Below are 13,622 nucleotides of genomic sequence, written 5' to 3'. Positions count from 1 at the left end.
AAGTGCCAATCAGGTGAAAAACAAAAAAAATCCTACCTGGCCTCCATAGGCGGCCAGCTAATCTTAGACTATCTGGGGGAGGGGGGGAGGAACGATGGTCACAGCATCTCCTGAGCTTGAAGCATAAGGACTCCAAAAAAAAGTGAGGTAGCTCAGCCCACTTCCAGCACACCAACTGGGTGCTGCACTATCATGTCTTTCCTCACATGGGACAGAACTAAGCAAGGGTGGCCATCACCCATAATGGCAGTATGGCCACATTCTATCATTTCCTCATTAGAAAGAAAGGCGTGGAACTGCAGGAATCATCCAGTTCCTGGTGGTTTTCCTTCACAATACTCAGGCTTGGAAGTAGCAACCGCAGCACACTTAGCTTTTGAACGGACCCTAATTAGAATCCTGTTACATCAACAAATATTGCAAGGGTGGAAAACTGAAATACCTTTATCACTACTTAAGTAATGGAGCCAGCAAGTGCTCAAAACAAGGAGAATCTCCCATGCCAGCTGTGACGTCCCTTCAGATCTTGGTACATCGATCAAGAGTGCTTGTTTGGTGGGAGAGGCCATCTGTCCCACCACAAATGGGTGAAGCTCAATTATTGCCTGTCTCTAGGCTCACCCTTTGCCTTTTGGTTCAGTCTACAGAAAGCTGATCTCAGCCACAGCCTTTTGCAGCAGTCTGAACCACCCTGATCATTCTTTTTTCTCTCCCACAAACTTCCCCCATTTTCTTTTTCCTTTCTGTCTCCTTGGTGCCCCAAAACCTTCCTTTCCCAATCCTGGGTTTCTCTGTAGAGTCCACCTAATCTCATGTTCCTCCTGTTTCTTAGGAGTTCTTCTTTCCGCACCTGTCCTTCCCTCTTCTAATAGCTTTCCCTAGAGATCCACTGTTGTTTGAAAATTAGCTGTAGAATTCCCCTTGTCTAGATTAAGTATGGATGAGTTAATTCAATTAGACCCCTCCCTTTTTGGCTTTTGAGAACTTTTTGTGCACCTTCAGTCTTGTCTCTATTTTCCTTTTCCCACCAAACTGGGGGTCATTGGACAGTACACTAGGTCCCTGCACACAATTGTTCCTCATATGTACATGTTACATGTGTTTTAAAAAGCACTACCAGAAACATCAGCAGTAGAGCATATGCTTTGGATCCAGAATGTCCCAGTTTAAAATCCTTTATATCCCTAGTCAAATTGATATTGGTTAGGAATGCTGAAAAAGTCCTCTTCTTTAGACCTTGGAAAACTGCAGCAGACCAGAGGACACTGGGCTAAATGGACCAATGGTCCAACTCAGTACAATTTCATATGCTGCTTTTGAAAGTGATTGATACTTTCACTTGGCCTTTTTTGCCATTCTTTCAAAATTTCAGACGTCCTGCAGTAATTACAACACTGATGACTGAAAACAAGTTTATATTTGTAATATAATAATAACAATGGAAATAAATGCATTATATATGTATTATATAATATATACACTACAATAATCTATACTGTGTGAAGTCTTCCATGATATTATCTAAGATTCCCTTCTTCCACACCAACAAACAAGTCCAGGCCGTAAATTTACCTAACTGCATTATTGGTCTTCTATTTCTGGCAATGCTACTACAACTATCAAGGAGTGTGTAATTATTTTCAAGAACCCGGTGAAGCAAGGAAATCTCTATTGTTTATATAATAAAGTAAGAGACGTTGGGAAAAAATCTATTGTTCCGCTTTAGCTGGGTGAAATACACTGCAAAAAGCATGCAATATGTTGCAATTTCATCGTTCTGGTGAAGTGTGCACTATAATTATTCTCCAACGAAAACATAATGGTGCTATTTGGGCTTATTATTAGAAAGCAGCTACAACAAATATGAGGCCATTTTAAGAGAGTTGAGCATAGACATTCCAATGGCTTACCATGGTAAATGTTAGATTTCTCATCTCCACTGAATTATACAGGTATCGCCTGCTTTCTGACTGTTTGTTTCACGACGATCTGTTCTTTCAACACATTTCAGTTATACACAGAAGTCATTCATTCAATGCATATTCTGCTCTTCCAAACTCCCTCTGCTATTCTAAAGGCTAAAGTTGCCCTCCCCCAAGTTAATTTGCATATGCATGGTGATTCAAACTGTTTTGGTATGTGTGTGATGTGAGAGAGAGAGAGAGAGAGCGAGCGGCCAACTTTAGCTCTGGGTCTATTCCCATTCCCGAAGGCTTTAATGAGAATGTATTTCCAAAAATCTGTGTGGCAGCTGAAATTTGCAAGATAAAAAAAGCATTTGTAATTTGCTAACTAAAAAAGCACTGGAAGCAACATTTGTACACTAAAAAAAGAACAGCTTCCACTTTTCAACAATTTCTGCTTTTCACCACTGCTCCAGTCCCTAACCTGTCAAAGGAGCAGGGCGCCTGTACATGTAATAACTTTTTCGGAATTCATATAAGGACCTGCATACACTTCTTTGAGGATCAACATTCAAATAATCTTGAATCTCATTTCACCTTCTGAAAATCGCACACATGCCTTTGAATGCCAGTTTTGGGGAACACATGGCTATTGCCTTCTACCCTCCTGCATCTGGGCGCCAACTGCTGGAAGCAGGATGATGGACAAATTAACCCTTGGTCTATTCCAGAAGGGCACTCTTCTTATTTATGGATATAAATAGCCTATCACTAATGTCTGGATCAATTCTGCAGTGTAAACACAACAAATAGCTCAGTCCTAACTAACTGCGCAGTGACGCAGCGGTGCCAGTGTGGCTACTGCTGTATCCCACTCAACAGCTGGTGCAAGTCTGAATTGATCCATGAAAGCAGACCAGGACTGGGAAGAGGGTCAGGATTCTGCATGCGTCACCGCCTATGAACTCACCCTTTTCCTGGTTCTGTTTCACCCTCCTCCCTGCTGTGTCTTCGCTTCATTTATATTATATAATACATTACAATAATCTCTATGGTGTGAAGATATTACGGTGTGGGAAATTAAGAAAGATTCACTCCTCCCACACCAACAAACAAGTCCAGATCCAAAATTTACCTAACTGCATTACTGATGCTCACAGCCACACTGTATAACCCTCTCCCCGCCTCCCTCCAATGCCCTGCGCCAGCTTCAAGCACACATGGCCACTTGCCACAAACTGCCCTAGTCACATTTGTGATTGCCGTAAAGCTGTTTACGTTGCTGGAATGTGTGTTCTGCTGACCTAAATGGTGGATAGGATTGGGCCATAAAGCTGTAAAGATGATACAAGCAGGCAGGCTCTTATATCTTTTCAGTGGCAGGAGAAGACCTTTCGGTTTCTCCAAGTTTGGGGCTTCTGTGATGTGTTTATGCTTGTCAGATATGAGCTGTTTTATACAGTTTCATCATTTTTAGGTGTGTTGTTTGGACATTGCTAGCTATGCTGGAAATACATATGTTTGAAAGGGCATAGTATACATTATGGAACACACACACACTGATATTACTATTGCTCTAACAATTTATAGATACATCCTTAGTATCTCCCAGTATTCAGTAATCTTAGTATTCTCCCAGTTCCATACATCACAGAATGTGCTCTTCAGGCTTGCCTCCAATTTTCTGAATAAGCAGCATTGGGCAAAAACACCGCGGGAAAAGCAAGAGACGAAAAGCCATTGCTACTGCTTCTGAAGAAGAAAAAAGCAAAAACAAAAAAAGACTGCCTGCATCCAGCATACACAACAATAAAGCACACTCTAACAAAACAAAGGAAAACAAAATGTGTATGGGGTGAACATTGGGAAGGCAACTCATACACATTACTGCTTTAGAAACGAAAAACACACAAAACATTTGTATGGGTTTTTACCTCCACAAAACACTATATCCCATTCAAGTTGTGACCTACATAGAATCAACTACCGAAACCGTCATTTAGATAAGAAAATGTCACCAGTGGTGGTGCAATCACTTTGAATTACAGATCAATGGTTTGAATTCAGCCAAAAAGTTGCACTGTCTCACACCCACCCTTTAAAAATCACAGCACTGATCTCTGTTGTTTCCTCATTTAGTGCTAGCAAGCATGCAGATATTCTTAAACAGGAATGTCACTTTAAGCCTCAAGGAGCTTCTCACATCCCTTGGTGCAACCCACGTTTGAGGTCAGGACAGTATTCTCCAGTGTCCCTAAACTCTTCCACAGTGTTGCTGACAAAAAGATGGGATAGGCACATTCTCCTGCCTCCTCCTTTCCTCTAGTCCAGGGGTGCCCAAACGCCGGCCCTAGGGCCACTTGCAGCCCTTGAGGCCTCTCAATGTGGCCCTCAGGGAGCCCCAGTCTCCAATGAGCCTCTGGCTCTCCAGAGATTTGTTGGAGCCCACACTGGCCCAACACAGCGTGAGGGCGACTGTTTGACCCCTTGCATGAGCTGTGGGGTGAGGGCTCCCTCCACTGCTTGCTGTTTCACTCTGTGATGCAGTAGCAGCAGCAAAAGAAAGCCCGGCCTTGCTTTGTGCAAGGCCTTTTATAGGCCTTGAGCTATTGCAAGACCTTCATTTGTTCATATAAGTTTATCTTTAATATATTCATTTATGTAAACTTATGTAAATTCATTCAATTTTTAAATGTAAATTAATTATTTTCTTCCCCCGGCCCCCAACACAGCGTCAGAGAGACAATGTGGCCCTCTTGACAAAAACTTTGGACACCCCTGCTCTAGGCTAACACCTTAATCCTGTGCTGCTCAGCGCCAGCATTCTAACGCCGCCACCAGTGCTAGACATAGCCCACAGTGCCAGTGGAGAGATCAGTACCAGTCAGTACTGGGCCTCAGCACCAAAAGGATTCGTAGCTGGAGTGCTGGGTTGGTTTCCCTGCCATGTGGCTGAGAGGCCTTTTGGAGAGGGAGGAGGGTGGGAGGAAGGTGGGGTGATAGTAGAACAGGGGAGGGCAGCTCAGAGGGCAGATTGGAGTGGCAGGGAGGTGGAGACAGTGGCAGAGGCTGCCACTGAATCCTATACCCCTTCCTGAGATGAGCCACCCAACACAGGTGTCCTCAGTTCTGTACCAGTTCAAGGGCTCAGGATAAGTGGTGGCCATTTTGGCACTACTGCACTGCTGGAAGCTTCTCTGAGTGCCAGCCCAGCTTCCTCCCTTACAGCACATTTGCGACCCTCCTGGGCTGGAGCAAGGGACTTGCACTGGCCCAAGTTGAGGGCTGGATTGTGCCCTTAGGGCACAATCCTTCCCTGCACTGGAACAGGCAGGCTTGCGCTGTATCCAGCACAGGATAGGGGCCCAAAGTGGCTCAGCCAGCGGTAAGGGGAAACTTTTTCCCTTACCTCCAGGTAAGGCACCCTGGCCCCAATGGGTCTTCTCAGACTTGCACCACTTCCTGAGGTAGCACAAGTCAGAGGAGAGTAGAGCAGCTTGAAGCTACTTCAAGCTCCCGGGAACGGATGTTGGAACCCGGCATAACTGCTGGGTCCCAGCCCTGCCTCCTGCTCCCCCGGGGCCACCCACCACCCTCCCTCCCCTCCCTCCCCTCCCGCCTCCTCCCTGCCTCCTCCTCCCCACCCACCCCAGAGTTTTGCTTCGGCTGAGCTCGGCTGATGCAAGACTTGGAGCCTCTATCGGTGCAGAGGTTGTGCCAGCTGCGCCGAGTCACAATGAGGCGCAAACATGCCTTATGGCACATTTGCAACCCTCCTGGGTCGACACAAGGGACTTGCACCAGCCCAAGGGTGCCTCTGGATTGCGCCCTAAGTCTCTTCTCTCCTTCACTGTTAACCATCTTGCTATTTATCTGCCAAGACACATCAACAACAGAAAAGAGATATTGTCCATTCCCCATCCCACTCAGTACTCTACATTTTGTTCTGGTCCTGCTGGTGTTGATTTACCCAATCCTGGAGTTGCCCATACCTGAAACCATTCTTGGATATCCTGGGAGAGAGATGCATCTGCTGTACTAGCACTCTGTCATGTATTTGGGAATAGATGCATCTGTTATCTACTATAACAGTAGATGTGCTACTAGCACTACTAGTAGCACAGTTACTATTATAATTCTAGAGCAGCCATTTTCAACCCCTTTCAGTTCAAGGCACACTGTCAAGGCACTAAAATTGTCAAGGCACACTCCCAGTTTTTTTACTTACAATAAATTACTAAATTACAATTAATTTTTAATTAATATAATTAATACAATTAAATCATTACATGACAAAGGGCACAATCCTAACCAGGTCTACTCAGAAGTAAGTCGTATTTTGTTCAATGGGGGTTACTCTCAGGAAAGTGTGGTTAGGATTGCAGCCAAAGACTGGGGGGGGGGGACTCTGCCTGTGGGACTTACTTCTGAGTAGACATGCCTAGAATGGGGCTTTTGGTCACACTCTTTTTTCTCAAATACAAGAGCGGGCAATTGGCACTTCTCTGTCCCCTACTCCACCCCCTCTCACAGGCACATTCCCCCCATCTCATAATTGGTCCAGAATCACTTGCCTCACATTCTCCCCCCCCCCAATTGCCTGCTCCTGTATTTCAGAAAAAAAGTGTGACCAAAAGCCCAATCCTAGGCATGTCTACTCAGAAGTAAGTCCCATTATAGTCAATGGGGCTTAATCAAAGGAAAGTGGGGCTAGGAGAGGATCCTGAGAGCCCAGCCCAGGCATGTCTACTCAGAAGTAAGTCCCATTATAGTCAATGGGGCTTAATCCCAGGAAAGTGTGGATAGGATTGTGGCCCAATGCCCTCCTCTGAAAGGCAAAGGCAAGGAAGGGAGGGTGGCTTTGGGGAGCTTCAGGCAACTGTGGCAAGGAAAAGGGACTTAGAAGGACCCTCAGTCAGCCCATTCCTAGGCTGGTGGCCTCCTCAGATTCAATGGCTTCCTACCTGCCTGCGTGCCCCAGGCTCCCTCGCTCTCACTCTGCCCAGACCTCCTCCAGGCTTCTCTCTCTGTCCAATCAGCACGCAGGGCCGACAACAAAGGACTTGAAACCCAATCCTAGGCATGTCTACTCAGAAGTAAGCCCCATAATAGTCAACGGGGCTTACTTCCAGGTAAATGAGGATCGAGTTGCAGCCTTCCTCTTGCTCAGCAGCAGGAGATGCAAAGCAACTGTGGCTGCTCCTTTTTTGCCTGCTGTGTGAGAGTGAAAGCAGCCGCTCCTCCGCCCGTGGCTGCTGCCTGCCTCCTTTGGCCCAATGGCACACCTGAGGTTGCCTCATGGGACACTAGTGTGCCGTAGCACAGTGGTTGAAAACCACTGTTCTAGAGCAGGGGTGTCCAAAGTTTTTGGCAGGAAGGCCACATCAGCTCTCTGACACTGTCGGGGGCAAGGGGAAAAAAGAATTAATTTACATTTAAAATTTGAATAAATTTACATAAGTTTACATACATGAATATATTAAAGATTAACTTATTTGAATGAATGAAGGTCTTTCGAAGCTATAAAAGGCCTTGCACAAAGCAAGACTGGCCTTTCCTTTGCTGCCGCTACTGCATCACAAACATAAAACAGCAAGCAGTGGAGGGAGCCCTCATCCCACAGCTCACGTGAGAGGTCAAACAGTCGCCCTCACGCTGAGATCAGTTGCGTTGGGCCAGAGCGGGCTCCAACAAACCTCCAGAGGGCCAGAGGCTCATTGGAGACTGGGGACTCCCTGAGGGCCGCATTGAGAGGCCTCGAGGGCCGCAAGTTGCCCCAGGGCCGGGGTTTGGGCACCCCTGTTCTAGAGGAATGTGAGGTAAGAGGAATGTGAGTAAGAATGCCTTCTTCTCACATGTGGCATTCCTGGGCCTATGTTTAACCCATTTCTGCCAGGTGTACACATTCAATCCCTGTTACGTATATGCAACATTGGGCAGAAATGGCTTAAATCCACATATAGTCAAAACTCTCAAAAAGTAGCCTGTAGGAAATACATAGTTTTTCTAATACAAGTTCCAACATCTTATTTATCATTTCCACTTCATGACAGAAGATGTCATTTGTACTTGGCTTTTCAGGGAACCGAGCAAAGTTGACATTCATAGCATGGTATGAGACAGCAAAGGATATGAATGACTCATTAACTTTATTAAAAAAAAAAAATCTAAACTTCAATTCAAGTTAGGTTTGGGTTTGAAGCTCAGGAGAGATTATTGCTCATCAAATAATATTCCTTAAGAGCCTTTCTGAGTAATGTTTAAAATCTTTATATAAATGACTTTGATAAAGTGAATAAATTGAGCAATAGTATCACCCAGTGGACAAACAGAAGCAATGAATTCATTTCAGATTGCATAATTATATGGTTTTTTTAAAAAACAACCACCACCAAGATAACCATCAAAAATTAAATCTGCTCAGCAGTATCAGACAAGCAGAACTGCAAAAAATCCTATTGAACTCATTATTCCTTATTAGTTATAAGATTTTATATAAATATTTGTATTTTGAATAGTTCTATATTCACAGGTTCATTAATTACCCTCTTCTCAATGTGGGTTGTAATAGCACATGCCTCTTGTTTAGCCCCAAGTCTATTCCCAGGGATAGTTATCATGTCTGCATGAAATGTTCCTGTGGTATGTAGCTCCTGATGTCATCCCCCCCCCCCCAAAAAAAAAAAAATATGCTTCTTGTTGTGACTATCTCCAGGCTATGCAACAATGATCAACAGGCATTTTAGTCAAGGATTATCCATGAGGACAAGACCAGAAGTTAGTTTAATACTGGAAATGATTGCCTCTTTTTAAAGATATTCTCTTTGGGATTCACGTACTGCTACTGATTGCTTTGTTATGGCAACCAAACATGTTGTAAACAACTAACTATAATGTTTCAGGCTCAGTACAGGCTTTAACAATGGACAACGCTGAGTAATCAGGATACAACCATTCTGGAGAAGGCTATGTTTACAGTATTCTACCTCAGTCGTCTTCTCTGAAGCTGGAAAGCCCATTCAAAAATAAAGAAATATCCAAACTATTAAGAACATACAATACAGACAAGGTCCCACTAAATTCCACCGATTTCCATGAGAGAATTAAGCACATGATAAAAATTTTCCATTAAAATAAATGGGACATACCTCTGGCCATATTCTATTGACTCTAGAATCAGAAAACACAGACTAAACATGCTTTATTTTCTCGAACACAAAGAAAAAATAGACACCCCCCCACACACAATTGATTTGTCTCTCCAATGCAATTAACTGCAACTTACTGATCTCTATGGTAATATAGTGGAATAAATACCCATTATGTATTTCATTTCAATTACTCAAAGTTCATCTGTTTTGGATAGCCTGCTATTACTGTGTCTCACCCATGGTTGTTTATCACATTGGAGAAAGGATTCATGAATTTCATAGTTAAAGGACCTTCAAACATCCAGCAGGATTTTGATGCACCCGCCAACTTGTTATTTACCTTGAAAGTGTTTCCATTAAGGTTTCTGTACTCATTCCATTTTTTCCTATTATATGTGTACATTTGTTACAGCAGTCACTGTGATAAAAATGGTGTGTGCCCATTGATTAGGCAGCCAAGCCCTCCCCCAGTTACGTAAATGGGTTTGATGGAATGTCCAGGTGGTCCCCAGTCCACCAAATCAGATGACCTTATGATATCAGCAAAATCTGCTTTTCTTAATAGCAATGCTCTTGGTTGTTGCAGCTGCAGAAGATGGGCCTCTTTCCCCTCATGTGAGCAGTTAAAGGTAGGAAAATATCTAGGAAAATACCTAGCAACTTATGTTCAGATATTTTATTTTCTATTCTGTGAAATATCTTTGCCAAACTCATTTTGGTACAGTCTTGTTTTCTCTTTGATATATGCCTTGTTTTGTTTTATTTTAATCATATGCCTAATCTTCTCTTGCACTTGCACTATGACTGCATTTGCTCCCAGTGTGGACGGAATTGTCACTCCCGAATTAGCCTTTTAAGCCACACTAGACGCTGTTCCAGAACCACCATTCAGAGCACAATACCATAGTCTTTCAAGACTGAAGGTTGCCAACAGCCAATGCCTAACCTTCCTACATGTATGCCTTTGTCTTGTTTATCCAGTCGTTTAATAGACCCCTTTTTTTCTGATCCTCTGTCTGGATTCAGTTTACTAGGGAGAGAGCCCAATCATAATGTGGACTTGCACTGGCAGAGACCCCTGGTGCCAGACATCAGATGTCACAAACATGTTGTAAAGCACATTTGCACTTACTCAAAAGTCAGCCATGCTGGCACAAGGATGTGCACTGGCCTGCCAGCACCAGATCCAGTCCCTGAACTGACCACAGCAGGTAAGAGTAGGCAGAGTGGGAGAGGATGACGGAAGGTTGTTCTAGGGTGGGGAAGGGTGTTTCTGGGCAGGGAGGGTGGAAAGGGGGAGGATCAGACCTGGGAGGGGGCTGAATAGACAGCAACAGTGCTCACCGTATCCTAACCCCCCACTTTCAGGCTGGGAAGCCCTGTATGGGCTGTTTAGATTTGTGCCAGCTAAATAGCTAGTGCAGATCTGATTAGCCCCATAGGGCATGCTGGGGTGTTGCATAGGGCAAGGGGGATAATATCTCCTTAACCCAAGATGACCTACAGCCACTCCTACCCTGCATTGGATACAGTGCAGGCCATGTGGCTGGCTGTACCAGCGGAAAGTAGGATTGTACTGTTGGTCACGTTGTCCTAGACCAGGGGTGTCCAAAGTTTTTGGCAGGAGGGCCACATCATCTCTGTGACACTGTGTCGGGGGCCGGAGGAAAAAGAGAATTAATTTACATTTAAAATTTGAATAAATTTACATAAGTTTACATAAATGAATATATTAAAGATGAACTTATATGAATGAATGGTCTTGCAATAGCTCAAGGCCTATAAAAGGCCTTGCACAAAGCAAGGCTGGCCTTTCCTCTGCTGCCACTACTGCATCACAGATGTGAAACAGCAAGCAGTGGAGGGATCCCTCATCCCACAGCTCACATGAGAGGTCAAACAGTCACCCTCACACTGAAAGCAGTTGTGTCAGGCCAGTGCAGGCTCTAGCAAGTCTCCCGATGGCCATAGACTCATTGGCAACTGGGGGCTCCCTGAGCGCCACATTGGGAGTCCTCAAGGGCCACAAGTGGCCTCAGGGCTGGGGTTTGGGCACCCCTGTCCTAGACTAACGGTCTCAAAACTGGAAACCGCTGAGCAACAAAAACTCCTTCCCCATCCTGAGCAGCACTTACTGTTCCACTGCTCTACCACTTTGTTCTTCACCCATGTAGGCATAGGGATACTTGGGCAGTCATGTCTATGACCCGGACATCCTGGTACAAAGACCGATGGATGTGGGCCATAGGTACAACTGCCCAGAGCATCCCTATGCCCACATGGCTGAAGAATGAAGCGGCAGAGCAGCAGAATAGTAAGTGCTGCTCATAGAGGGGGGGGGGGTTTGGTGATATGACCTGCAGGCCAGGGTCTGGTGCGACCTGTCCTAGACCACCCACCCACTTCTCACTACTGTTTGTTTTGTGTCAGTGGGAATTCCCCTAATTGTGGAAGTCCTATTTTAAGACCAGGAAGGGAGGTTTCCAAAGTATGCTCTTTTGGTCTGGTTTTGCCCTGCCTTGATGATGGCAGTGCATACCTACCAAATCCCCAAATACCCCCCCTCCCCAATCTTCTGCCACATCCACCATTATCTTATTATTGTATATTATTAGATAGGATACCTCTGATAGTTGTGTACTTCCCAAAGATAATCTCATCATCAGGACATCAATATACTGTACATTCAAAAATTGTCAAAGACACAAGAAATCAAACATACTGCATAGCACCCAGCATTAAAGGCTTAATTAAGTATTAAGGGATCCCATTGCTTTAAGAAAGCAGATCCACGACAGTAAAACTGGTAACAGTAATTCAGTTGGGAGTAGACTGACTTGTACTAATAGTAAAGTAGCCAAGTAAAATAAAAAAGGTATGAGTATAGTGCCCAAACTGCAAACTGACGGCATGCCATTATTATACACAGTAAGGAAGCATTTAGAGTCATGTAGAAAACTGTACCCAAGGAAGTTTTCAAAGAGTGTATCGGAGATAAAGGAGAAGCACAGATACACAGGTTGCACAGCTAGCCACAGCGGGACACAAAGGAACACTGAAGGAAACAGCTGTTGATGCTGACAAAACATCAGAGAAAGGAAGGCTGAAAAGGTAAGAAAAGGCAAAGGCCTCTTGGAAGAAATACTGTACTGTTAATAGAGCAGCCCAGAGGGATTAACAGACCTTCGAGGCGTAGTCTGCACAGTCTGTGCCTCATCAGTCAACAGACTTTCGTTGTAGTCAGAACTCACAAATCATTATGCAAGCAAAGGACAGTATGAACCAAGCATCATGAGAGTGGTGTGTGAATGAATGCTGACTGTGCTAAAAGGACAATCCCATAAGCAAAAGACTTTCAGAAAGACTTGCACTACAGCAGCGGCATCACCAGGGTTTGCATAACCCGGTACAGGAGGCTAGCACATCACCCCCACGATGGACCTCCTCCCGTGCAGTGGGTGGGGCAATGCACCAGGTGGTGGGCGTAGTGATGCACCATTGCCCCACCCCCACTGGTTTTTGGCTATAACTTTTGATAGAACAGAGGTATTTCAATGTGGTTTGTTTCAATTGCATTCTGCATGAAATCACACAACGAATGATATATACATGGTGGTGTTATTAGAAAACACCGGGTAGATGGGACTCGTCAGCCTAGGAAGGCAGCTCATCTAAGAGAAGGAAACTCTGACCTCAAACCTCCACTGCCTTGTGGCTACATCCAGTTCTGGAAAAGGCTTCAGGAGTCAACCTCGAGGCAAAATCAGGAGCCGGAGTCCCTTAGGCAGTTCATGGCTGAACACAGTCACGTTCTGGCAACTCCTGCGACGCCGCTGGAACCAACCGTATTGGCTTCTGCCTTTCCATTGGACCATTCCAGCGACGTGGAGAGGGGGGATTTGCTGCATGGGCAACAGCCTATCCTCCATACCTTCTTTACCCAGGCTTCGCGCACTGGAGAGGACACTCCAACTTTGCCATACGGCGTCGGCACAACACGGGAAGCAGCAGTTTACCGGTTATAAGTCTTTGCTCGATTGGCGTAGAGCATGACGCCAGGGGCTGCTTCCGACGGTGGGAGAGATCATTGCATATCATTGGGCAGCTACCGCCCGCCTTAAGCTGGGCAGTCCCCAGCCAGTAAGGTGTTGCCTCGCCACGGTCCGTTAACCTCATGGGGTGCGTGGGGTTTAGGGTGAAAACCGACAAGCGGATCGACAACTCTGCACCATGCAACAGAAAACAGAAAACTACTGCCCTAAAGCTGGGCACCTGGAACGTTAGGACAATGACACCTGGCTTCTCTGATGACCTGCAAGAAATAGACGACGCACGCAAAACAGCTGTCATCGACATGGAGCTGAGCAGACTGCAGATGGACATCATCGCCCTTCAAGAGACTAGGCTGCCAGATTCCGGATCTGTCAAGGAGAGAAATTTCTCATTTTTCTGGCAGGGAAAACCACCAAACGAAACCAGGGAACATGGTGTTGGCTTTGCGGTCAGAAATACCCTGCTGAAATCCATCATCCCACCTACTGTGGGAAGTGAAAGAATTTTGTCCCTG

The sequence above is a fragment of the Tiliqua scincoides genome, chromosome 2 (assembly GCF_035046505.1).
Source record: "Tiliqua scincoides isolate rTilSci1 chromosome 2, rTilSci1.hap2, whole genome shotgun sequence".
In the NCBI taxonomy this organism is placed as follows: Eukaryota; Metazoa; Chordata; class Lepidosauria; order Squamata; family Scincidae; genus Tiliqua; species Tiliqua scincoides.
The sequence above is the reverse complement of the archived record's forward strand: the minus strand, read 5'-3'. Positions refer to the sequence as shown.